Source organism: Leptonychotes weddellii, chromosome 5 (genome assembly GCF_054177405.1).
Source record: "Leptonychotes weddellii isolate Sample4059 chromosome 5, ASM5417740v2, whole genome shotgun sequence".
NCBI classification, from domain to species: domain Eukaryota; kingdom Metazoa; phylum Chordata; class Mammalia; order Carnivora; family Phocidae; genus Leptonychotes; species Leptonychotes weddellii.
The window spans coordinates 93,829,460-93,856,668 of NC_138373.1; the positions used below are offsets into that span (position 1 = coordinate 93,829,460).

General features: G+C 37.7%; 1 long non-coding RNA gene across 2 annotated transcripts in view; it reads left to right on the top strand.

Moving 5' to 3' along the window:
* LOC145721428 (uncharacterized) overlaps nucleotides 1–11,206 on the top strand; it is a 30,389-nt gene extending 19,183 nt beyond the window's left edge. For both annotated transcript variants that reach the window (XR_014145102.1, XR_014145103.1), the window contains one exon: nucleotides 10,607–11,206. This is a non-coding gene — a long non-coding RNA (uncharacterized LOC145721428). The remainder of the gene's footprint in view (nucleotides 1–10,606) is intronic.
* Nucleotides 11,207–27,209: the final 16,003 nt, after the last annotated feature.

Here is a 27,209-nt window from a genome sequence, read left to right on the forward strand (position 1 = left end):
TGGGTGGGCTTCATCCAATAAGTTGAAGGCCATGAAAGTAAAAACCAAGATTTCTCTGAAAAGAAAGAATTCTACCTCAAGACATAAAAATCCTGCCTGAGTTTCCAGCCTGCTAGCTTGCCCTACAGATTTTAAGCTTGTCATCCCCCATAATTGTGTATGCCAATTTTTTAACATAAATCTACCTACATCTATCTGTCTATTTATCTATCTATTATCTATCTATCTATCTATCTATCTATCTATCTATCTATCTATCTATCTATCTATCCAATCTATCCCCTACTGTTTTTCTGGAGAACCCTAAGTAATACATCTTTCCTGCTTCTATGCCAGAGAAATAGGAAAGTAGTTTGAAAACTTCAAAATGCTATGCCAATTTAAGATATTATAATCCCAACAGTATTTCAAATATGTATTTTAAATTAATGACTGCAAATGTATCTATTATATGTTTCTGAAAAATTCTTCTTGTAAAAGGATACTAGAAATGATAGTTTGAACAGAAATGCTAGTTTTCAAAAGGGAAGATAGTGGGGAGTATTTGAATGATGCTTGTGAACAATTGTTTTATTTTTATTTTTTTAACATTTTATTTATTTATTTGAGAGAGAACAGAGCGAGAGAGAGAGAAAGAGAGAGAGCACAAGCAGGGGAAGGGGCAGAGAGAGAAGCAGGCTCTCCACTGAGCAGGGAGCCTGATGCGGGGCTCCATCCCAGGACACTGAGATCATGACCTGAGCCGAAGGCAGGCGCTTAACCAACTGAGCCACCCAGGCACCTCTGAACAACTGTTTTAATTATTTATTTTGTGAATCTTAATTTAATAAAGGTGAAAAGGGAGAACAGTGTCAAGTTCTATTTCTCCTCATCATTGAATATAATTGAGTAAATTATCTACTTTGATTTGAACAGAAAGCTTTTGTTCTCAAACCTTTCAGTAAAAATGAAATTTTACATTATTCATTTCATCTAAAAATACACAGAACCTTTCCCTTCACCACCATAATCCCCCATTCTTCTCTTTGCCCCACTATAAAACTTACCATTTTGGTTAGTCCAGCTCAGACAAGCAGTGATTGCTCTACCTAGGTGAGTATATCCTCAAATAAAAGCTCAACTATGGATTCTACTATTTGTTCTGCTGAGTTCACCATGACCAAGTTACTCAAATCTCTTCCACCGTCAGTCGGTAATTTAGCTGATCATCCACTTAGCATTAACCAAGCAAATCATTGTGCAACATGCCTTTCCCATCATCACTCCTCCACTTTCCATAAGTCTCACATCAGAATTAGTCTTCCTACTTTAGAGACATAGTTCATTTTGGATTACAAGCAATCCTTCTTGTTTAATAAGACTTGGCCCAATGATTTTAGCTTTACTCCAAAAATTAAACCACCTTCAAAGGGTAAAGTTTCACAAATAGTAAATTTTTAAAAATGCAATTCAGAATTGGATGACTATTCCCAAATGAGCATTTCTAAAATTATTTGTAGTAGTAGCCTCAATAGATCAAGTAATTGAGCTTGATGCTATACAGAGATCATGTGAAAGAAAATAACGTATATTGGAATGTTTATGTTCTGATAGGGTCTTTTAAGAAAATGCAGCGTCTTGGGCGCCTGGGTGGCTCAGTTGGTTAAGCGACTGCCTTCGGCTCAGGTCATGATCCTGGAGTCCCGGGATCGAGTCCCGCATCGGGCTTCCTGCTCGGCAGGGAGTCTGCTTCTCCCTCTGCCCCTCCCCCCCTCTCATGTGCTCTCTCTCATTCTCTCTCTCAAATAAATAAATAAAATCTTTAAAAAAGAAAGAAAAGAAAAGAAAATGCAGCGTCTTAACCATACCTATCATTCATTGATTTTAAAAGAATATATATTCTTTTTGTACATCCCAGAGTCTATTGGCAGTAAGAACAGTTCATCTGTTAGACTTGTTTATAGATGTAATAAAAAAAAAAAGCAGGGGCACCTGGGTGGCTCTGTCGGTTAAACATTAGATTTCAGCTCAGGTCATGATCTCAGTGTCCTGGGATCAAGTCCCACGTGGAGCCCCATGTTGGGCTCCCTGCTCAGCAGGAAGTCTGGTTCTCCCTCTCCCTTTGCCCTTCCCTCCACCCACTCATGTGCTCTCTCTCTCTCTCAAATAAATAAATTTAAAAAAACCTTTAAAAAAGAAAGCAAATTGTGTTCAGACTAAATATTAAATACTACACGAGTGAACCTGCACAGAGTTAAAATTCAATTTTCTTCTCTAGTCATTATAAAACATTGATTAACTTGGAATTATGATAAAAAGGAAATGTGTATTTACTCTGTTGGGAACAATTATAAAAGACTTTTCCACAAATCTTTTTTTCTATCTTTGTTTTTGGTCCTTAGTTCTCAATATCCTTCCTTGAATTATCAAGCCTATTAGTGTCTCATCTCAAAAAATATCATTTTTCACTGTCAAACTTTTCCCGTAAAGTACATTCTTCTGAGTAAAGTTTTGATATGCCTTGAAAATCTTGCAGCAGACAGGAATTTTTTAAAAATTTTAATCTCTAGGAATTTTTTAAAGATTTTCTTTATTTATGAATGAGGTTCTAGAGTTGACAGACCAAAGTTTCAACACAGCTTTGTCATTAATTGCAAGTGTGACTGTGGACAAGTTACTAAACTTCCCTCAATGTTCAATTTACTCATCTGTAAAATAATAATCCCTATTCCAGAGGTGATTAAATGAGATAATTTATCTAAAACATTTAGTCCTGCTTGGCACCATAGGAATCATTCAATAAATGTTAGGCATTATCATTATTATTACTACTATAATTATATTTCTATTTAACTATAAGCTCCATGAGAGCAATAATCATTCTTTTTTAAGCTTTGTGCTTCCAGTACCTAGCATAGTATTTGATACATGTTTGTTGAACTGAACCATGTTTATGATCTACAGAGAGAAATGTAAAAAACAAATACTCTTCATTTTTCCCAGTTAGGGGTGGCATATGTAAGAAGCAATATACAGTACTCTCAGCCTATGAATCATAAACAGTGATTGCCTGATCTTTTTTTTAAGATTTTTATTTATTTACTTGTCAGAGAGAGAGAGAGAGCAAGCACAAGCAAGGGGAACGGCAGGCAGAGGGAGAAGCAGGCTTCCCGCTGAGCAGGGAGCCCGATGTGGGACTCAATCCCAGGACTCTGGGATCATGACCTGAGCTGAAGGCAGATGCTTAACCAACTGAGCCACCCAGGAGACCTTCTTTAAAAAAAAAAAAAAAAAAAGATTTATTTATTTGAGAGAGAGAGCAGGGTGGGGAGAGGGAAAGAGAGAATCTTAAGCAGACTCCCTGCTGAGTGCAGAGCCCCACCTGGGGCTCTGTCTCAGGACCCTGAGATGATGACCCAAGCTGAAACCAGAGTCTGACCTTAACCAACTGAGTCACCCAGGCGCCCCAGCCTTATCTATAGTTCTCAACTAAAAATCAAATGCTCAAATTTTAAAGGAGGAGGAGGGTTGGCTTATAACTTTAAAGTGAGAAAAGTGAAATTTCAGTAAAAGCTAATAAGGATAATTGAATGTTTGTAGTCCGATTTTCCTTGTATATACTTCTTGGTTTTAGAAACAACACAGGTGGGGCCCCTGGCTGGCTCAGTTTGTAAAGCATGCAACTCTTAATCTGGGGTTGTGAGTTCAAGCCCCACATTGGACATAGAGCTTACTTAAAAAAATAAAAAATAAAAAAAATAAAAACAACATGGGTAAAGAAAGAGATGACCAAAAAGAGAGGAGAGACTACCAGGGAAACATGAAGTTTATTTACTTTATTTCACCCTATTATTAGATTGAGGGAATATTCCAGTTGTCTGTTTAGCAAAGCAATTTCCCCCACCTACATAGAAAACTTTGGTGATTCTTCAACCATGGCTAAATGCCAACCTTTCCATATTACTTGGAAGAAGTTTCAAGAAGCCTTCCTTAAAGGAACTCACTGTATAAATGCACGATGATAATAAGAATTTTAAGATCATTAGGGTTTCATCCTCACTGAGAATTTCTTGTTAAGTAAACCTTTATCTGTGTGACTACATGTTTTATACAGGACACATCTTGCCATAGTAAGCACCAGAAGTGGGGACAGATAGTGATATTTTTCATTTGGAATACATTGGAATGTTGGTTTTTCTAAATTCCTCTTGCAGCATAATAAAAGGATTTTAAATCTCATATACAGGCCATTTTGAGTACTTCTCTCAGTGCTGTCAGCCCAGAAATGAACTGATAAAGTGACTCCACCAGACAAGGTGAGGCCTATTAAAACATTACATCATGCTGTATATACCAAGCCAAGGAAGGATCATCTCATAGGGCACCTCCATGGGGAGCTTGTCCAGTGAACATTTCAGTGACTCAAGTGGTTATGATTCTATCCTTGCTTGAGAAAATATTTTGTAAGTTACTCATCTAGCTCTTAGGAAATTTAGACATATAGAGCAAGCTGCATAAAACACTTGAGATCACCAAATCCAACCCCCTTGTTTTTGAAACTTACCCAAGATAGAGTTGGTAGAATTAAAGCTAAAACCCAGGTCTCCTTTTCACTATCTGACACTGATTCCTAGTTATTATTATTATTATTTTTTAAAGATGTATTTATTTGAAAGACAGCGTGTGTGCCCGAGTCGGGGGAGGAGCTGAGGGAGAGGGAGAGAGAGAATCTCAAGCAGACTTCCCACTGAGCGTGGAGCCTGACGTGGGGCTTGATCTCACAAACCTGAGATCATGCATGCCCTGAGCCAAAATCAAGAGTCAGACGCTTAACCAACTGAGCCACACAGGCACCCCTGATTCCTAGCTATTTAATGTAAAAATAAGTAATTTTATTTTATGAGCAGTCTTCTTTCTGTAGTATAATTAAGGAAGTATTTGCCAAGCAGTTGTTCTCATACCAGAAAGTTATTCAATTTCATATTTATGTTCTTGATGTTATAGTATCTATTTAGTTTTATAAAATATATTAACAAAGTATTTAGAATTTCTCTCATCCAGAGAAATTGTCACTTGGTAAATATCTATTACATTTAAGTTTTTCAAAATAGTAAAACTAAGTGAAGTTAGTGCTACACAGTGAAATGTCAGTTACTCATATTGGGAATATAGCTTAAGACCCAGATCTTACTTTTTCTTAAGATTTTTTAAATTTTACTTTTAAGTAATCTCTACACACAACCTAAGGCTCGAAATCACAACCCCCGAGATCAAGAGTCACATGCTCTACCGACTGAGTCAGTCAGGCTCCCTAAGACCCATATTTTATTTTATTTTATTTTAAAGACTTTATTTATTTGAGAGAGACAGAATGTGGGGGCAGAGGGAGAGGGAGAAGCTGACTCCCCGTGGAGCAAGGAGCCCAGTGCGGGGCTCGATCCCAGGATCTTGAGATCATGACCTGAGCCAAAGGCAGATGCTTAACCGACTGAGCCACCCAGGCGCCCCTCCCCAAGACCCATAGTTTAGAATTTTTTTTTTAAGATTTTATTTATTTATCTGACAGAGAGAGCGAGACAGTGAGAGAGGGAACACAAGCAGGGGGAGCGGCAGAGGGAGAAGCAGGCTCCCCGCCAAGCAGGGAGCCCGATGTGGGGCTTGATCCCAGGACCCTGGAATCGTGACCTGAGCCAAAGGCAGACAATTAACGACTGAGCCACCCAGGCGCCCCTCCAAGACCCATATTTTAAAGTAAAATTTAAATGTAAAACATATGGACACTAATAAATACCTACACATTTTTAAAACATCACAAGTAACTGTTTCATTGTGCGGTAAACTAACAACCACATCCTTTTCCAGTGCAAATACAATTTCATTCCTCTTAACAGTTTGTGCAGCATTAGCCATTAACTGTGTTACTGTTATTTCTCAAGATTGTTCATATAAAGTCCAATATTTTTCATGTGACTGTCATGACATGGAATTTGTGAGGGTCATGTGTCTTTCTCTGCTTGGGGGAAGCTGGACCCTGAAGTTACTCTCTTTCTTTTGAAATTCTCTAGGACTCTTCACTTAGGAACAAAATCAGCTACTCAACCTAAGAGACAAAAATCTCACTGAATAAAACTTCCACGGAATTAATTGTCTTCTTTGGGCATAGCCATCATCAAACAAGTTTTTCTCTTAGAATAATATCAAGACCCAGACTAGCTGAGACTCCTATAACCTAGAGACAACTACAGGGTTTTTATTTTTTTTAAGATTTTTTATTTAACAGAGAGAGACACAGTGAGAGAGGGAACACAAGCAGAGGGAGTGGGAGAGGGAGAAGCAGGCTTCCCGTAGAGCAGGGAGCCCGATGTGGGGCTCGATCCCAGGACCCTGAGATCATGACCTGAGCCGAAGGCAGACGCTTAATGACTGAGCCACCCAGGCGCCCCTGACTACAGGGTTTTTAAATCTGGGTTTAAAAACCTGACTCTGCCACTTAATAGCTCTATCATCTTGGGCAAATCAAGGAATCTTGTAGTGCCACAGTCTGCTTATATATTAAGACAGTAATTCCTACCTTTCAGTGGTGTGATGATTGGATAAAGTAATATATATATAAACTGCCTCCAGAGAATGCCTAAAACATAATAGGATCTGAATAAATTGTACTACTTACATTATTACCCTTCAAAAAACAAGTCACTCCTGCCTTCTAATTCTTCAGATACTTCCAGATTCTCGTATTTCAAATGACCAAAACTAGTGGTGATCACTAGGTGGTCACATTTTCTCAGTATAACTTCCTAGACTAATTTATCTTCCTTTTCAATTTTTGTATGTAACCCTTAGTTATCACATTTCTGGCATGTGCTCATTATGGTAAGACTTTCCAGCTTAGTGCTTTCCCTCTCTAGAAGACCAGAACCCTTAATTATGTACTTTTCCCCTAGCCACATAGCCAGGGATTTAGAGCTCCTTAAGAAGATTAATTAAACCTGCTGCCATTCCTTCAGCAAAGCTTCCTTTATTTTAGACTGCTGAACTGAGGGTTAAATGTTTTATCACAGAGCAAATCAATGGCAAATCTGGATGTGGAAGCCAACAAGCTAGATTACCAGCTCTTTGTGACACTGAAAGAACATTTCCATTGACTGATTTTCTCCTCTGTGGGGTTTCAACAATACCTTAGTGAGAATCTGCCTAGAGACAAGAGCACCTTCCTGTACAGTGATATGATGCATCCGCACACTCACAGACAATTCCCCATTGATCTTAACTGTAGAAAGGGGAAGCCTGGCACACTACTTAAGAAGGGCAAGTCAACCTAATTCACTTACTCCCAGCTTTTTTACAGCAATGGTGCTTTGTCTATATTGCTCAACCATTGAATATTTATGGTGTGGGTTTCTTGCTTACAAATAACTTGGGGCACCTGGGTGGCTCAATCACTTAGGCAACTGCCTTCAGCTCAGGTCATGATCCCAGGCTCCTGGGATCAAGTCCCGCATGGGGCTCCCTGCTCAGTGGAGAGTCTGCTTCTCCTTCTCCCTCTGCTGCTCCCCCTGCTTTTGCTCTCTTTCACTCTAATAAATAAATAAAATCTTTAAAACAAAACAAATAACTAGCCAATATTTATCCAATTTAGCTTTATTAGATAATTTAATTTTATCTATTTTTCCAGATCATTTGTGTAATAAGTAATCTGGCTCAAATGTCAATATATTGCTCCTTGGCACATAAATGAAAATACTACCATATTCTTTAGTACAGTGTTTTCCTCATGAAGGCTGAAAGCAAGAGAAAATATACCTTTTATTAAAAAATGCTTTTGTGTTTTGCTTTAAAAATCAGTTTTGTGACAAAGCCCAAATGAAGTTACCTTATAAATCAATCTCTGAAATTATGAATATAATGTTTTAAAAGTTGAATGTTATTAATCAGAGTGATAGAGAAGAGATTTGAATAAAGAAAAATTTCTCAAAATTATCAAGTATAATATATATAACATACAACATATATATAACTATTACTTGGAATGTGTGTGTGGTGTGTGTGTGTATAAAAGACACTGCTGAGGTAAATTCTGAACTATAGCAAAATTTTTTTTTTTTAAAGATTTTATTTATTTATTTGAGAGAGAGAATGAAAGAGAGCATGAGAGGGAGGAGGGTCAGAGGGAGAAGCAGACTCCCCGCTGAGCAGGGAGCCCGACGCGGGACTCAATCCCGGGACTCCAGGATCATGACCTGAACCGAAGGCAGTCGCTTAACCAATTGAGCCACCCAGGCACCCCGCAAAATTTAATCCTAATATATAGAGTGCTTATAAAGAGGGCTTACATACCATTTTTATGGCATTTGGAATTTGGGCTCTTCAATAATTAAAAATATGTTCCCTCTATGTATGAGCTCAGTTATTAAGTATGTCATTTTATTTATTTTTTTATATAGATTTTTTTAAAGATTTTTATTTATTTATTTGAGAGAGACAGCGAGAGAGGGAACATAAGCAGGGGGAGTGGGAGAGGGAGAAGCAGGCTTCCCGCAGAGCAGGGAGCCCGATGCAGGGCTCGATTCCAGGACCCTGGGATCATGACCTGAGCCTAAGGCAGACGCTTAACGACTGAGCCACCCAGGTGCCCCAAGTTCGTCATTTTAAAAACGGAAGACATAAATAGAAAAGTAAACCACAGGTTGTACTGCTGAACTATCATTATTTACTACCTCAGATCTTCAGCTTGATGAGCACCTTTGCTTTACAAAATCTTTCAAACCCTCTAATGTGTGTATCTTCAATTTTGGAATAAAAAGAGAAATGTAACTGAAAAATAACAGAGTTTATGCTTAGCAATTTGGAGGTTTTGAATTCCCCATTCTGATATATCGATTTCAGTTCATACTATTAGTTCATATTTAATAACAAACCTGCAGAATTCCTGTGGTGGTTTATTCTTTGTGATGAAATTCAAGAGAGATTGTACCATAAACAGTTTTCTTGATTATTCATAAATACTGAGGGTGAGAAAAAAACATTAAGTTGAAACAGAGTTCTCATCTATGCTGGCAAACTATGAAAACATTACCCAAGAGCATGGTTTTCTAGCTAGTAAACCACATTCAGAAATGTTTCCCAGTTCAATACAACTACATGCATTCAGAAAAGGAAATTGCTTTGTTGATATGTCCCAGGCAGATTATTTCCTGTTTGGGAAATCACTGTGCTCAGTTAATCAGAACTGAGATGTTTCTATTTATTCTCTACAAGGGGAATTGGCCAGCTCAGTGAGAATGACTTCCAAATATTTCAGTAGAATTGAAGCTCAGATTGTAAGACTCACTACATATCTAAATATAAAACATTTGGGGTTTTTTCCTACAAATTAAAAATGCTTATTTTTATATGCTGTGATTTTTTACTTGTTTCATACTTTGTATCTTCATGCCAGAAGAACTTGAAGTTTGAGTTTAAATTTCCATTTATGCTATCAACCTCATGAAATCCCTTCTGGTAAGATGAGACATAATTTTATAGTTATAGGAAATATTTTAGCTACTCACATTAGTAGAGGCACAAAGTTTTGGCAATCACATATTAGCCAGTAACTCCATTTTTCCCAATCACATTTTCTATGTAACCTGCTACTTGTAAGTAAAGTAATTGATCTAAATGTTACTGTATTAATCACTTTGTACATCCAACACTCTAAATTCCTTTCCTTTGGTATGTGTACCATACTTTTTTTTTTTTTTTTTTTTTGGTACGACTTTTCTCCTGGCCACCTGTTTCAAGTAGGAGCCTGTGAAGGTACTATCCAATCACCTCTAGTTCCAGTGATTGGACCAAGCCAGGCTGATAGAAGACATTCCTCAAGATTTTTCTTAAGTAGAGAAGGGACCCTATGAAAAGAGATATTTATTTACTAGATATATTAACAAATTTGGCATTCGTTGGTGATCATTTATTATTTAAGGTTTTTATAAACTAATTTAAAAATTCCTCCTTACATAACAAAAATAGAGTAACCTATTGTTATATTTGCATCTTATATTAATATGGGATTTAACATTTTTAGGTAGCCAAACATGTTTCATTCTATTGCTGCTTTTTAAAAATTATTGAAGTATAGTTGACATACAATGTTATATTAGTTTCAGGTGATAACATAGTGATTCAACAATTCTATATATTACTTAATGCTCACCATGTTAAGTGTAGTTACCCATACAATGTTATAATATTACAATATTTTTTTGCTGCAGAAAGCTTTGTTGTTTCCATTTGGTCCACGGCTTGGGAGAGGACTCTAGAATGGTTAAAAAGCTGCCTAGTGGCTGCAGAGAGAGACTTAGGCACAAGCCCTGGCACCAGGAGGATGCCTGGCCCCCTCAAAGGCTGCTGGGCTTCAGAGCCTCCTAGCGGTGCTTGAGGGTTAGCCTTGGGAAGAGATGCTCACCCACCCCAACTTGGGGGCCAGCCAGCCTGCGGAAATTAGTTAGGTGATAACCCATTTTCTTGATGAGTTTCACCTCCTCATCTGGGAAGTGGTTTTCCAGGAAATCACAGAGATGGAGGTCGGTGGGGCAGAACCCAGACCATTCATATCCAAAAGGGCCTGATTCACGTTCTTCTCCAGGAGCTTGGCGGCTTCCATGGTGTCCAGGGTTTTACCCCACTTATCTTGGGACGGCTTCTGCACATCCTGGAGGAGGGCGCCACTGCAGCGCTGGTTTTACATCTTTAAGGGACATTCAGCTTCCTTGCTCTTCTTCCCTCCAGAGCCGCATAGTCCGGTGGAAATAGAAGCCCAAAGAAAGGTAAGTGTAGGAGGTCAGCAGATGCATGTTGATCAGGCAGTCGATATCGTCCTCCACCTCGGTGGAATAATTCTGAAGAATCTGGGAGCTCATGGGGGATCAGTAAGAAGGAGCTACCCTCAAAATAGGGTGTTGGCTGGCCCCAGAGGCAGAGTGGCCAACAACATGGCTCTGAATGTTGCAACTGGAAAAAAAGGTTGGAAAAAAGGTTGGAGGGTAATTGGGGGCTGGTAAAAGGGGCGTCCCTGGGTCTGTTTTGTCCTAACACTGTTGAAGCAAGAGACAAATCCATGGGACCTTGGACACACTGCCTAATTTTACAGTATTATTGACTATATTCCCTATGTTGTACTTCTCATTTTCGTGACTTTATTGTATAACTGAAAGCTGATACCTCCTAATCCCCTTCACCTATTCTGCCCATCCCCCCACCCACCTCTTCTCTGTCTGTCATCAGTTTGTTCTCTGTATTTAAGAGTCTGTTTGTTTTTTGTTTGTTTGTTTTGTTTTTCAGATTCCACATAAAAGTGAAATCATATGGCATTTGTCTTTCTCTGTCTGATTTATTTTACTTAGCATAATACACTCTAGGTCCATCCATGTTGCTGCAAATAGCAAGATCTCGTTTTTTTAGTAATATTCCATTATATATATGTGTGTATATATATATATATACATATATATATATACACACACACACACACACACACAACTTCTTTATCCATTCATTTATCGGTGGACACTTGGGTTGGGTATCTTTTTGAATTGGTGTTTTCATTTTCTTTGGGTAAATACCCAGTGGTGGAATTACTGGACCGTATGGCATTTCTGTTTTAAATATTTTGAGGAATCATACTGTTTTCCACAGTGGCTACACCAATTTACATTCCTACTAACAATGCACCAGGTTCCTTTTTCTCCACATTCTTGCCAATATTTGTTATTTCTTGTCTTTTTGATAATAGCCATTCTGACAGTGTAAGGTGGTATCTCATTGTGGTTTTGATTTGTATTTCCCTGATGATTAGTGATGCTAAGCATGTTTTCACGTGTTCATTAGCCATCTGTATGTCTTCTTCAGAAAAAAATGTCTATTCAGATCCTCTGCCCATTTTTGAATCAGATTGTTTGGTTTTTTGGTGTTGACTTGTAGAAGTTTTTTATGTATTTTGGAGTTAACATCTATCAGATATATCACTGGCAAATATCTTCTCCTATTTGGTTGGTTGCCTTTTTGTTTTGTGGATAGTTTTTCCTTTGCTTTGCAAAAGCTTTTTATTTTGGTGTAGCCCCAATAGTTTATTTTTGCTTTTGTTTTCCTTGCCTGAGGAAACATATCCATAAATATGTTGCTAAGCTATTGCTGCTAAGTTTGCTCAAGTGTTTGATTAATGCTCTTGATAGAACATCACACAATTACTTTCCAAGTTTTGAACATTTGTTCATGTACTTTTGCCAAGTAGCAGATCATGTGCTTCAACTCTGCAATGATAGAAAATGGCAATTGTTTTTGCTGCATTAATTCTGGAATGTGACCATTCCTAATGGGCAGAATTCAATGACAAGGAGATCATTTCCTTGCTGCTTTGTTTGGTTTAAGGCTCAGGACCACCTACCAAGTGGATGGGGGTGGGAAGGCTATTTGCAATTATTTTTAAAAAGGAAGAAAGTCTGTACACCTGTTGCACAGTTGTAATGACAGCCAAACAGGGACAAAGCATGCAGGGAGGGTGCTCAGCAATTATTTCTCTCACATGAGGTGTAAATTCTTGGCTGTTTCAGGAATTCCTATGAAAAACATCAGGCCTAACAGTATTTGCAATGAATTGTTTTGTAAGAGATTCTTCCTGCCTTTCATTTTAATTTGTGGAAAGTGATAAAGAGGAGCATATTTCCAAAGGCAGCAAAACTTTATAAAAGATCTCATAGAATGAAAATTTTTAAAAGGGAAAACTAAGAGAAAAAGATAGTTATTTTTGAGCCATTTCCATTATCCAGAAAGCTCCATTGAGCAATGTTGCTCTAGAGATCCCTATTTTATAAAAATACAGTTTCAAATAAAATTTTAGATACAATTATTAGGGTCACACCAAATTATATTTACCTTAGGTCTTAAAGAGGCTTTATACTTTTTTGTCTATCAAAAATAGAATAACAATAACAAAAAAGTGTTATGTTCTTATACTGGAATATTACTCAGTAATTAAAATGAACAAATTATAGGGACACCTGAGTGGCTCAGTCGGTTAAGGGTCTGCCTTCGGCTCAGGTCATGATCCCAGTGTCCTGGGATCAAGTCCCAGGTCGGGCTCCTTGCTCAGCAGAGAGCTTGCTTCTCCCTCTGCCTGCTACTTCCCCTGCTTGTGCTCTCTCTCTCTCTGACAAATAAATAAAATAAAATCTTTTTAAAAAATAAACAAATTACAGGCTTATACAAGCTTGGATAAACCTTATAATCACAATGAGATACAGAAGAAAACTATTAGTATACATCCATTTATATAAAGTTCAGAAAAAGGAATGCATACACAGTTGGCAAAAAAAAAAAAAAACTATAACAAAAATAAAAGGAAGTTATTACCATAAAATCATAATAATGGTTATGTCTAAGGGAAAGGTAGGAGGATATGCTCTTTTGAAAGCACACATGGGCAACATGGGCAGGCTTCTAGGTTGCCAGCAGTTTCTATTTCCTAACTTGTGCATTGGAACATTTGCATTTTCCTATAAATTCTTCTCAACGTGTTATATTTTGCAATAAAAATAGGCTAAAAATCACTGTCACAGTTCATTGAATGTGCCTACATCTTTGAAAATATCAAATCCTCTTTAAACTGATAAAACTGAGTGACTATTCATAACTGCATGGAATCTAGTTGTGAGTGTACAGATTTTTTAGTGTATAAGCTAGAGTGTTACCTTTTAGTGATGAGGGGAAACGGTTAATTGAAAAATGTTGGCAGTAGGTTATGGCAAACATACTTAAACAAAAATAACATCACTTTTTTATTCCCTGGGGGTGTGTATAAACCAGATGGCATATTTTTATTCTTTAAGTGGCCAGATATTTTAAATATCTTTGCTGCATTTGCTGTCATTTTCTTCTAGATGTCACGTCAAATAAAAGATTAATGGAGGTGTTTGTAGATTTAGAAGTTGATACTGATAGTGAAGTATTTATTAAGGACAAGTTAGAACAAACATTTTCCTACTACTACTAAATCCAGACTCGGTTCAAAAATTTCAGTTGAAAATGCTTCAAATATTCAAGACAATCTCTTGTGCTATTATAAATTGGAAGGGTTCAGAGGCTTTATCTTCAGATTCTTGTACAGCAAAAAGGATGGCTCATACTCAATTATTACTAGAACCTGAGGTTTTTATTTATAAGGTAGTGAACCTGGATATATATATATATATCTATCAGATCTGCCATGATCTGGATCCTGACTACCCTTCCTAATTTATATCCTTTCTAATTTTTAATGTCTTTCCAATTTAATGCCCTGCTCCTCTCCAAATCTCACTATAGACTTGATGACTATTAAGCTTCTTGAGGTTTTTTATTTCCATGGCTTCAGTTGTTGTTTGAAGACTCTTTTGGTGATGAGTTAGAAAATTCAACTCAAGCTAGGTTAACAAAAAAGGAAAAATTAAAACTTAAAAAGAATACAAAGCTATTAAATATTTCCTGTACAATTCCAAGTCCAAAAGAAGTAGTTACTATTAAAATTTGGCTGTGGTTCAGATTTCAGATTTTATGCATACCTGCACAGATAGTTTTTTCTTCACATGGAATGATACCATCTGTGTTGCTCTTCCAGTGTTTTTTTCATTTAATGAATAATCTTACAAGACAGTATTAAAGAGTAAGTCAGAGGGCTTCCCAATTTTGTAATGGCTGCATTATGTTCATTGACATTTAGAATATTTCCAATTTATTTACAAGAATTTATGGATATTATACTGGGACTATCAGTAAAATCTGTTTTACAGGATCCAAGGTAAAGTCAAACAACCATCAGCAGGAATCCTTTGACTTTCCTTCCAGAGCTTTGAGATTAATATGTCTCTCAGTTTACATTCTCCAGAGAGTATCAGATTGGTCCAGCTGGAGTCAGGTGACACGTTTGGTCCAATCAGGTTTGACCAAAGGGCCAGGGTCAGGTAGGAAAAAACATGGCTGCCAAGAACCAACAGCTGCGGTGGGATGCAGAGCCCACGTCCTGTTTGATTTTGTCTTTCTGGTGCTAACACGGTGTCTTACCGTCTCCACTGGAAGAGTTGTGACAAAGTACCTCTCTGTGAAAAGTCCTGCTCTCACTTCCCCCGTTTACTTTGGTGTTTTACTGACATTACATGCCAAGTTAAAAGATGATTTATGTGACAGGCTCCGAAGTTCAGGTCTAGTGGGGCCAGACCCATGGAGCTGCAATGAAGGGAAGGAAAGGAAGTCTGTGTGAGACCTGAGTACCAGATCCTTGCTTCCAGTACCCAATACACTTGCCCCCACCCTTGCTTTCTCTAGCTCCAGAACTATATGTCCCAACTGCTTACCGACACCTGCATCTAGACATCCATTGGACACGTCAAATCAGCATTTCCAACACTCAACTTACCTTCTTCATACAGACTTCTATTTGTTCTGGCTTACCTTAGTTAAAAGCTCACCCTAGGGCGCCTGGGTGGCTCAGTTGCTAATCGTCTGCTTTTGGCTCAGGTCATGATCCCGGGGTCCTGAGATTGAGCCCCGAATCGGGCTCCCTGCTCCAGGGGAAGCCTGCTTCTCCCTCTCCCACTCCCCGCACTCGTGTTCCCTCTCTTGCTGTGTCTCTCTTTGTCAAATAAATAAATAAAATTAAAAAAAAAAAAAGAAAATCTCACCCTTCTTTCCAGTCAGTCACCAACTTCTGTCAGCACTTCCTTTAAGGCCTCTCAAATCACTCCATTTTCCTCCAATCCATCGCCACTGCTCTGGTTTAGGCTAGCATCTTCTCTAGCCTGCACAACTGCTAACTCTAACTTATCAAACTTCTCTCCTGCCTCTAGTCTTACTTTCTACAGTCAGTTCTTGACCCTGCAGCCAGTGAGGGCAAAACCTTTCCTTGCAGCTCTTCTCTCTTCAGAATAAAGCCAGAAGTTCTTAGCAGAGTTCAGCATAGGATAGCCTTGTGCAGTGGATGAGGCATTTTATGAATTGTCCACTTCTTCCATCTTAGCCTCTCTATCCTCCTTACTCATTACCCTTTCTATTTTCTTTCAGCTCCCTGATTTCTTGCCTCCAGAGCAATGGTTCTGAACCTTGACTGCACATTAGAATCACTTGGAGAACTTTAAAAACATCCTACTAGCCTGGTCGCCCCAGACCAGTGAAATCAGAACTCCTGGGGGTGGGGACCCCGGGCTAGGATTTATGTTTTTAAAGTTCCCCAGATGATTCCAACATGCAGCCAAGTTTGGGAGCCTCTGAAAATATTTGCATATGTTCATTTCCTCTCCCTGACCCAATCCCCACCCCCCTTATTTATTCTTTTTTATTTTTTTAAGATTTTATTTATTTATTTGACAGAGAAAGAGAGAGAGAGAGCAGCAGCAGAGGAAGAGTGAGAAGCAAACTCCCTGCTAAGCAGGGAGCCCGATGTGGGACTCGATTCCAGGACCCTGGGATCATGACCTGAGCGAAAGGCAGACGCTTAACCGAGCCATCCAGCAACCCTCCTTCCCCCCACCCCTGTCCCCTCGTTATTTGTTCTTGATCCCTCCTCCAAGCTGCCTAGCTCATACTCATCCTACTTATCTGACAACCCACACATACAGGGAAGCCTTTCTTGACCACAGGAATAAGTTATGTGAATAGATGCAGAGTTTTGAATAATGAGACTCTCAAGATCTCTTAATTCGTATCTATAAATTATCCTTTGGACAATTTGATATCTACATAATAAACATCTTGAAGATGTAACTGTGTTTATCAGGTTAATAATATACATTCATTCATTAACTACTACTGTCAGAGTTTGTGTTAGTTGTTTGTCTAATTATCTTGTTTCATCCTTTCAGTAATCTTTAGGAAGTATTCAAATCTCATTTTACTGCTGGGAAAACTGAAGCTTTGAAAGTTTAACAAATATAGCCCAAATATATAATATATTTAGTATATATTATTTAGTATTATTTTTATATATAGTTATATAATAGATTATATGTTTTAAATATAATTATTTTATATATTATAATAATATTCTATTTTAATTATAATTATATATTATTTAGTATATAGTATATATATTAATATATACACTAAATATGTAATATATACTAAAGCTGAAGGACGGATAACAGTATGAATCAAAAAAAATCATGAAATATCCTCAAGGTTCTTTTTTTTTTTAATCAGAATACTATAAATGAAAAGTTTTGAAATCCTTGAACAAGAAACTGTTTGGAAATGTATGTTTTAAATTTTTCAGATGCTTATGGAAAGAACTACTCAGCAGCACAGCAGAAGAATAATAAATAAAAATTTTGGAAATATCAACTAATGGTTTTGTGCAAACAACAGTGCTTCTGATAAGCACATGAAGACTCAGATAAGAGAAATGGCAAATTAGTTTATTTTTTTTTAAATTGGAAAATAGTTCTTTTACAAATCTCGTGTATATTTAAGAGGATATATTTCAAAAGCAACAGTTAGGAACAAAAGCTTAAATGGGATTTTTAATAGTTTTAATGCTACAGAGATCTTCATATCTACTGCATGGTTGACAGATACTAAGGCTTCAGAACCAGAACATAACATCACACCCTTTTTATTCACTATTCCTTCCTCTCTAATGTCTCTCCTCCCCTCCCCTCAAATCACAATCTCTATTTTTACAGCTTGCACGGTGTGTTCATTCACCTCCCGTGTGATTACCATAAATAATCAGCAAGATAGAACCTGTGTGGTACAAATGCCACACCTTGGTTGTGTTGTGAGCAACCACTCTGAGTGGTGGCAACCTAAACATTTTCACACTTTTTAAAGCCACAAAGTCCTGGAGTTAAGTATTTCACAAATAAGTCTTTTAAAACCCAATAGGCAAAATATCTGAATGCCTTTCCATGTTAATACCTGACCCAAAAGTCACCTTTTGACTGGCCAAAACACTTGACTCTACATGCCTGGGATGGGTGTTGACTGCAGCTCAGAATGATCCCTTCAAATTAAAAACAAAACACAAAAAAACAATTGTTCTGCCCTATTAAGAACTGAGCAAGGGAAAACAAAAGGCTTTGTTCAGCTGTAAATCATGTAAAAGCTGGGGTATGTTACCTGCTTCTGCCAAGACTAAAGTAAAGCAATCAGCAAGATGACTTCAGGGACTGCAAAATCCCAGAAAAGGAATATTTATGGAATTTTCTTCAGCCAGATATTAGTGTGAAAGGAAAAATAAAATAATCAAATTAAGTAATAAAATTAAATTAAAAATCAGAGATTCTCAATAAATAATAAGATAGGCAGGAAATGCTCCCATTATGGGTTTCTTTGGCTTATCCCTTGTCTTCACTACCAGACTCAAGCCTCCAGTAAATATTAATTTTCCCTTTGCATGTGCTTAGTTGTGAGCTCTGTGGGTCCTCCTAGCTGCAAGACAAATTTCTGTCCCATTCTTCCCAAAGAAAGTGTGAGGTTCTTTAGCATGTAATAATGAGCCACCAGTTTTGGAGAGTTACAAAACTCTGATTTCTAAATCACTAATACCACTTCCCACCCAGCCCCATACATATATGGGGCCCAAGGTGTGCAAAAACACAATTAGATGGTACTGTATAAACCAGTCAGATTCCATAACTTAAAAGTGAAGAAATTGAGAGTCAGAAAGAGAATTCTTTTTCTTAAATTCACACTAGTTATTGGCAAACTAAAATGGAATTTAGATCTCATGAGTTCTAGTCAAGCATATTTTCCTATACCTAATTTTTATCTTCATAAGTTTATTTTGCTTACAAAATTTCACAACATATGTTGAGATAGCTGGAGATACCTGGATTATCATAAAACTAAGTGTGGGATCATCACCAAAGAGAAGCATAGAACTTATTTGAAATTCCTGAAAATTCATTTTGTTTTTGTACTTAATCACAAACATCACAGATGCCAGGTTTGTTTGGTTGTTTTTTTTCAGTATCTAGGTTTTGATAGCACCATTTCCCCTGGGTAATCTATTTCTTATCATAATTTTGCAATGTAATTTTAACTGTTGCATTTTCCTTTCATTTCTCATTGTCATCCTTTCCAATACTGACTAACCATTGCACACTGTATGGTACAACTTCTCTGGAGGAAGTACGAAGAAACTTGAGATAGATTAGCTTCTTACCTAAGATAGTTACCTCTTAACTCTCTGCTTTTTATGCAGCTTTCCTTCTTGGCCTTGGTAAGTGCCCTCTGGAATAAACTCAACTGAGCCAAATCCATTCTGATGACTTGTCTTACAAGATCTTGTACCAGATTTACTTCACTCATTAGCTAAACATTAAATAAATCTCCTTTTCTCCTCTTCTTTGGGTGCTCCAGTGACCAATGGATTTAGATGTAAACTTCATGAAGTCAAGACGTAATTATTTTTACTTAGCAGCTCTTAGTTCAGTGACCTGTCCGTGATATGCCATTAAGTGTTAACTCTCTAAGCACATGTGATGAGCATTACCCAAATGCAATTCCAGGATACAATCCTAGGTTCTCCAGGGTCCAGGGCACCCAACAGGCATTACAGCATGTTACTTAGCTGCAGCCTGTGCTTTGGCCAATTATGCTACTTCTTCAATCCCAACTTGAGCTTTACATTGGAAACTATATTTACCATTTCTCCCCACTTCTAAGTTCAGATATAACTAAAAATATTACATGCACATCTTTCAGACTGTGAGCTCCTTACGGGCAATGACTATGAAGTATTTAACCTTGACTTCCCAGTGGCTAATTGCCTATTTCTTGTGGGTATTTAACAAATGTTGAATCAATAAATTAATGAATAAATAAGAAATGAATGAATTTGTTCCAAATCTATCCCATACAAAGATAATGCTGTTAATACTATACACTAAGGCCAGTTTCTCTTTTGTGATCTATGTTTCCTTGCCCTTTCCCTAACTGCAGTTCCCTTTCTTCATCTCTGCCTCAAAAGAAAGTATCTCTTTTCTGTTATGGCCCAAGATTATAGGGAACTACAAAGCTTACAGAAGATGCTGATCTCATATATGAAAGTAATGAGATACTTATTGGCATGCCCCAATACATTATTGGATATTTACTGGAGACAAGATCAGATTCCAGTTTACAAGCAAAACACCATTCATTAAGAAATTATCTGGGGCCTGAAGGTTGAAAGAGAACACACAACTTCAAAGTCAGGAGGCTAGACTGGAACTCAGCACGGAAAGGAATTAGAAGGGTAGGAAGGAGATGTAAGACAAGTTGGTGCTAAAATAGACATGAGCTTTTTTTTTTTTTAAGATTTTATTTGTTTATTTGACAGAGAGCACGCGCAATCGGGCAGGTTGGCGGGGGAGCAGCAGAGGCAGAGGGAGAAACAGACTCCCCACTGAGCAGGGAACTAGATGCAGGGCTTGATCCCAGGACCCTGAGATCATGACCTGAGCTGAAGGCAGATGCTTAACCAACTGAACCACCCAGGCACCCCAACATGGGCTTCTAAATGCAACCACAGAGGCAGCTCATGGCTTCACCCCAGCCCCTGCAATGAGCTCTGGATTGTTGACAGTTGCTCAGCTACCATACTCCTTTCCACACAACTATCTCAGTTGCTCATAAAGGATTTGTGACTTTTCTTTTTTTTTTCCTTCCTTTTACCTTGTAGGACTCCTTTGATAGTCAGTTATTAATTACATTTCTAATGTCAGCAAATGTACTACTTGTTCTGAAATCTGAACCCTACTCAAGACCATTTGCTATGGCAAGTTCTGTGTCTCTGACCCCACAGACTAAGTATAATAGCTAAGGCAGAGTATTTTAAATGTACAAATCCTTCACCACTGACTCCACTTCTAGGAATTTAACCTAAGGAAATAATCATAAACATGCTCACATTGATCTTTCATTTATAATGTCAAAAAATTGGAAACAACTTTAAAGTTATACACGAGAGATTGGTTAAGTAAATGATGATACATTCATACAATGGATACCGTCAGTTAAAAATAAAGTTGTAATGGGATATTAGCATTATTACTATTACCATGAAAACATGTTTATCATATATTTTTTAAAATATATGTTATTTAGCTATTTTTTATGCACGTCATTATGCACATAAGAAAAGTAAAATATTAACCGTGGTTATTTTGGGTAGTAAGATTATGGTGAACTTTGTTTTATTTATGTGTGTTTTTGTTTACTTTTAAATTTTTACATCCCCAGAACTTATTTATTTTATAACTGGAAGTTTGTACCTTTTGACTACTCTACCCATTTCACTCATGTCCCACTTCCCAACACTGGCAACCACCAATTGGTTTACCATATCTATGAGTCTGTTTTGGGTTTTCGTTGTGTGTTTTTGCTTTATCACATTGAGGTAAGTCCCTTGTATAACCACTTTGTTGAGAGTTTTTGTGATGATAGGATGTTGAATTTTGTCAATTGCTATTTCTGCAACTATTGAGATGATCATAGGATTTTTCTTTTGTTAATGTGGTATATCATGTTGATTAATTTGTGAATGTTGAACCACCCTTGCATCCCTGGAATAAATCCCACTTGATTGTGGTGTATGATCCTTTTAATGTATTGTCGAATTTGGTTTGTTAATATTTGTTGAGGATTTTTGCATCTATGTTCATCAGGGATATTGGCCTATAATTTTCTCTTTCTGGGGAGGTCTTTGGTTTCACTGGCCTTGTTTTATTTATTTGTTTGTTTGTTTTAGAGAGAGAGTGAATGTGAGCAGAGGAGGGGCAGAGGTAGAGGGAGATCGAGAATCTCAAGCAGACTCTGCGCTGAGTGCAGAGCCTGATGCAGGGTGCAATCTCACAACCCAGAGATCATGACCTGAGCTGAAATCAAGAGTCAGCCACTAACAGACTGAGCTACCCAGGTGCTCTGGAAATTCTGGCCTTGTAAAATGAGTCAGAAGCACTTTTTCCTCTTCCATTTTTTGGAATAATTTGAGAAGGAAAGGTACTAATTCTTCTTAAGTGTTTAGTAGAATTCACCTGTGAAACTGTCTGGTTTTGGGTTTTTGGTTTTCAGGAATTTTAAAATTATTAATTCAATTTTATTACTTATAATTGGTCTATTCAGATTTTCTATCTTTGTGATTCAGTCTTGGAAGTTTGTGTATTTCTAGGAATTTTTCCATTTCTTCTAGGTTTTCTAGTTTGTTGGTGTATAATTGTAGTAGTCTTATAGTTCTGTGTATTTCTATGGTGTCAGTTGTAACTTCTCTTTCATTTCTGATTTTATTTATTTTGGCCTTCTTTCTTTTTTTCTTGATAAGTCTGGCTAGAGGTTTATTGATTTTGTTTATCTTTTTAAGGAACAACTTTCAGTTTCATTGATCTTTTTTGTCTCTATTTCATTTATTTCTGCTTTGATCTTTATTACTTCCTTCTAATAACTTTGCAGTATGTTTGTTCTTTTTTAAATTTCTTTAGATATAAAGTTAGATTGTGTATTTGGGATTTTTCTTGTTTCTTTTTTTTTTTTTAAAGATTTTATTTATTTATTTGTCAGAGAGAGAGAGAGAGCGCACAAACAGGGGAAGGGGCAGGCAGAGCAGGCAGAGGGAGATGCAGCCTCTCCGCTGAGCAGGGAGCTCGATGCGGGATTCGATCTCAGGACCCTGGGATCATGACCTGAGCCGAAGGCAGACTGAGCCACCCAGGCATCCCGGGATTTTTCTTGTTTCTTGAGATAGGCCTGTATCACTATGAAATTCCCTCTTAAAACCGCTTTTGCTGCCTCTCATAGTCTTAGAAAGTTGTCGTTCCATTTTCATTTGTTTCAAAGTATTTTTTTTTTTAGATTTTATTCATTTATTTTGACAGAGAGAGAGACAGCAAAAGAGGATACACAATCAGGGGTGAGTGGGAGAGGGAGAAGCAGGCTTCCCACTGAGCAGAGAGCCCGACGTAAGGCTCAGTCCCAGGACCCTGGGATCATGACCTGAGCCAAAGGCAGATGCTTAACAACTGATCCACCCACGTGCCCCGTTTCAAAGTTTTTTTTTTTAAGATTTTATTTATTTATTTGACAGAGAGAGAGACAGTGAGAGCAGGAGCACAAGCAGGGGGAGTGGGAGAGGGAGAAGCAGACTTCCCGTGGAGCAGGGACCCCGATGTGGGACTCGATCCCAGAACCCTGGGATCATGACCTGAGCCAAAGGCAGACGCTTAATGACTGAGCCACCCAAGGTGCCCCATTTCAAAGTAATTTTTTATTTCCTCTTTGATTTTTCATTGACCCACTGGTGGTTTAGTAACATTTTTAGGCTCCATGTGTTTGTGTTTTTCTCAGTTTTCTTCTCGTACTTGATTTCTAGTTTTGTGGCCTAACATGTGATCTATCCTGAAGAATGTTCTATGTGTACTTGAAAAGAATGTGTATTCTGCAGTTTGGGGGTGAAATGTTCTGTATGTATCTATTAAGTCCATCTGGTCTAATGTGTCATTTTTTTAAGTGTGTATTACTTTTCATTTTTTGAGGAACCTCCATATTGGATTCCATATGCTGCCCCCATTTACAACAAATAGTGCACAAGGATTTCCTTTTCTCCATACCCTCACCAATGCTTGTTATGTCTTGTCTTTTAAAAAAAAATTTGTTTTATTAAGGTATAATTTTCATATAACATTATATTGCTTTCAAGTATACAACATAATGATTTTATTTTCATATACATTGTGAAACAGTAACTGTAATAAATCTAGTTAACATCTGCTACCATACATAGTTAGAAATTTCTTTTCTTATGATGAAAACTTTTAACATCTACTCTCTTAACAACTTTCAAATATGCAATGCAATATTATTAACTATAGTCACCATGCTGTATTTCTTGTCTTTTTGCTAATAGCCAATCGAGTATGTGTGAAGTGATCTCATTGTAGTTCTGATTTGCATTTCCCTCATAATAAGTGATGTTTAGTACCATTTTGTGTACCTGTTGGCCATGGTATGTCTTCTTTGGAAAAATGTCTATTCAGATCCTCTGCCCATTTTAAAAATCAGATTGTTTGTTTCTAATTGTATGATTTCTTTATATATTTTGGATATTAATTCCTTACCAGATATACAGTTTGCAAATATTTTCTCCCATTTGGTAGGTTGCCTTTCATTTTGTTGATTACTTCCATTGCTATGCAGAAGATTTTCAGTTTGATATAGTCCCACTTGTCTATTTTTGCTTTTGTTGCCCTTTTTTTTTTGGTGTCAAATCCAAAAACATCATTGCCGAAACCCATATCAAGGAGCTTATCCCCTATGTTTTCTTCTAGTAATCTTGCTAAGCATTTGTACCATAGGAAGCCAATGCTTTTAAAGCTATGTCTGTGAAATCAATATACTGGATCTTGGCTTGAATAAAAAATAAATGAAATGGAAAAGAATAGAAAATATCTGAGTAAATTCCTCCTAGTAAGGAAAGGTGTTGTTTCATGGTACTTTAATTTCAGTCATGTATGTATTTATTTGGACATGAGGTAAATATTCTTTATGTAAGGATATCCATGTATCAAATTACTTTGATAGTGTGAGCACACAGACTAGATCTTCTCCTAAAATGTGTGTTCTTCTTAAAGATTGTATTTACTTATTTGACACAGAGAGAGACACAGAGAGAGAGCACACAAGTGGAGACGGGGGAGAGGAGCAGAGAGAAAGCAGTCTCCCTGCTGAGCAGGGAGCCCAATGCAGGCTCAATCCCAGGACCCTGAGATCATGACATGAGCTGAAGGCAGCCACTTAACAAACTGAGCCACCCAGGCACCCCTAAAATGTGTTTTTTAATTGTGGTGGAGATATCTTTGAATCGGTACTGGGTGCTTCAGGTGGATAAAAGGGAATTCCCTGGGATTTAAGGATGCAGAAAGAGATGAGAGCATCAAACAATCCAATTTCTTTTGTGGCTTTCTCAGCAACCCTGGGCTCCCCTGGGGAAACTTAACTGTGAGCCCCATTCAGCAGTTTCCTGGAAAAATGGAGATTCTGCTTCCATAATTGTAGTGAATAGAATTTTTGTAGTTGCTAAAGTTTAGGACAACAGGATAGTGTAATTTATGGAGCTCCTCAAGATCTTACTGTCTTTACCTAAACCAGAAACCAATTACTTGCTCTTTGGTGTAAAGTGGTATTAATCTGTACAAGCCACTAGAAGAGCATTTTATAACAACTAAATACTCACATATACTGATATATTTCCAAATAATATGGTGAAGAGATTGTAGTGCCTTCTTTGACCTTCTAGAATCCAAGATTCTAAACAATTTGGGAAGTCAAAATTTATCCTGCTTATTGATTCTATACCAGTTCTTGAGTCTGCATCTTTTCTTAGATGTTCTCTGCTCCAATATAGTCCAGAACTTATTTTTTTTTTTTTAAGATTTTATTTATTTATTTGAGAGAGAGAGAATGAGAGAGAGAGAACACATGAGAGGGGATAGGGTCAGAGGACGAAGCAGACTCCCCGCCGAGCAGGGAGCCCGATGCGGGACTCGATCCCGGGACTCCAGGATCATGACCTGAGCCGAAGGCAGTCGCTTAACCAACTGAGCCACCCAGGCGCCCCCTTTTTTTTTTTTTCAGAACTTATTTTTTTTAATTGTAAACATTTTTTTTACTTTTTGTATTGACATATCACCAACACACAATGTTACATTAGTTTCAGGTGTATAGCATAGTGATTTGACAAGTGCATATGTTTTGCTGTGCTTATCACAATGTAGCTACCATCTGTCACCATACAATGCTATTAAAATACCATTGACTATATTCCTTATGCTGTGCCTTTTATCCCCATGACTTTCTCATTCCATAACTGGAAGCCTATATCTCCACTCTCCACCTGTTTTGCCCATCCCCTCACCCCCCCTCCAACAACCATCAGCTTGTTCTCTGTATTTATGGGTCTGTTTCTGTTTTTTATTTATTTTGTTTTTTAGATTCCACATATAAAGGAAATCATATGGCATTTATCTTTCTCTATCTATTTCACATAGCATAATACCCTCTAGATTAGTCCAGAACTTCTTATCTGAGCAAAGGAATCTCGAAAAAAATATGCTATGTCTTACATGACTTTAACTGTTGCCTATTCAATGAGTTGCATTTGAAAGAGGACCTAGTACTGTCCAGAAGAATCTTTTTTTTTTTTTAAGATTTTATTTATTTATTTGACAGAGAGATTGCAAGAGAGGGAACACAAACAGGGGAGTAGGAGAGGGAGAAGCAGCCTTCCTGCTGAGCAGGGAGCCTGACGTGGGGCTCGATCCCAGGATTCTGGGATCATGATGGAGCCGAAGGCTGACGCTCAACAACTGAGCCACCCAGGCACCCCTGTCCAGAAGAATCTTTAACACAAAAGAATGAGTAGATCTATGACAGGCCACAAAGAGATCCATAACACGTATTTCTCATACTTGGATCTTCATCATCCTTTGACATCCTCCCCCAGTGTAAACCTCTAAGCTATAGTCAGGTAACCTCAGCTCTACTATTCACATGCACCCAGGTGAGACTTTCAGTTGGAAGAGAGCAATGTGAGGACGCAGACACCACATCATATACATTTTCTGGTGAAGATGGTTGCAGAGATATATGGTTTTCAAAGGAGGAGTGGTAGAGTCTTTGATGTCTAGTGTCCAAGGTCAGTGATGTAGGCTGGGAGGTCTGTGCCCAGAAGGAGAGCAATGAGATCTTTGCTGGAGTGGTTCTGCAATGTGATTTGGGCTTTCTTTCTGGCTGCTTTGGTTACAAACCTGACTATCATAGAAATTCTGTGATCTTTCTAGTATCTATTAATCTGTTTCTTGCTCTTTAAATTAGTTAGAATGAGTTCTGTTGTTTGTGACTAAGAACCCCAATTGATACAGGTTCCTTCTTTCCTTCATATTATACTATATAAAAAACGATGGGAAAACCATGACACAATCATCTGGTGAGGTCAGAGAATTTTTCACATGTGTTATCTAATACCCACCTATATATTCTTTCTTTTTAGGAAAGCTAGAAAACAACTGATGGAAAGCTATTTAATTTTTACTTAAAAGTGATATTTGGCGGGCGCCTGGGTGGCTCAGTGGGTTAAGCATCTGCCTTCAGCTCAGGTCATGATCCCAGGGTCCTGGGATGGAGCCCCATGTCGGGCTCCCTGCTCAGTGGGGAGTATGCTTCTCCCTCTCCCACTCCCCCACTTGTGTTTT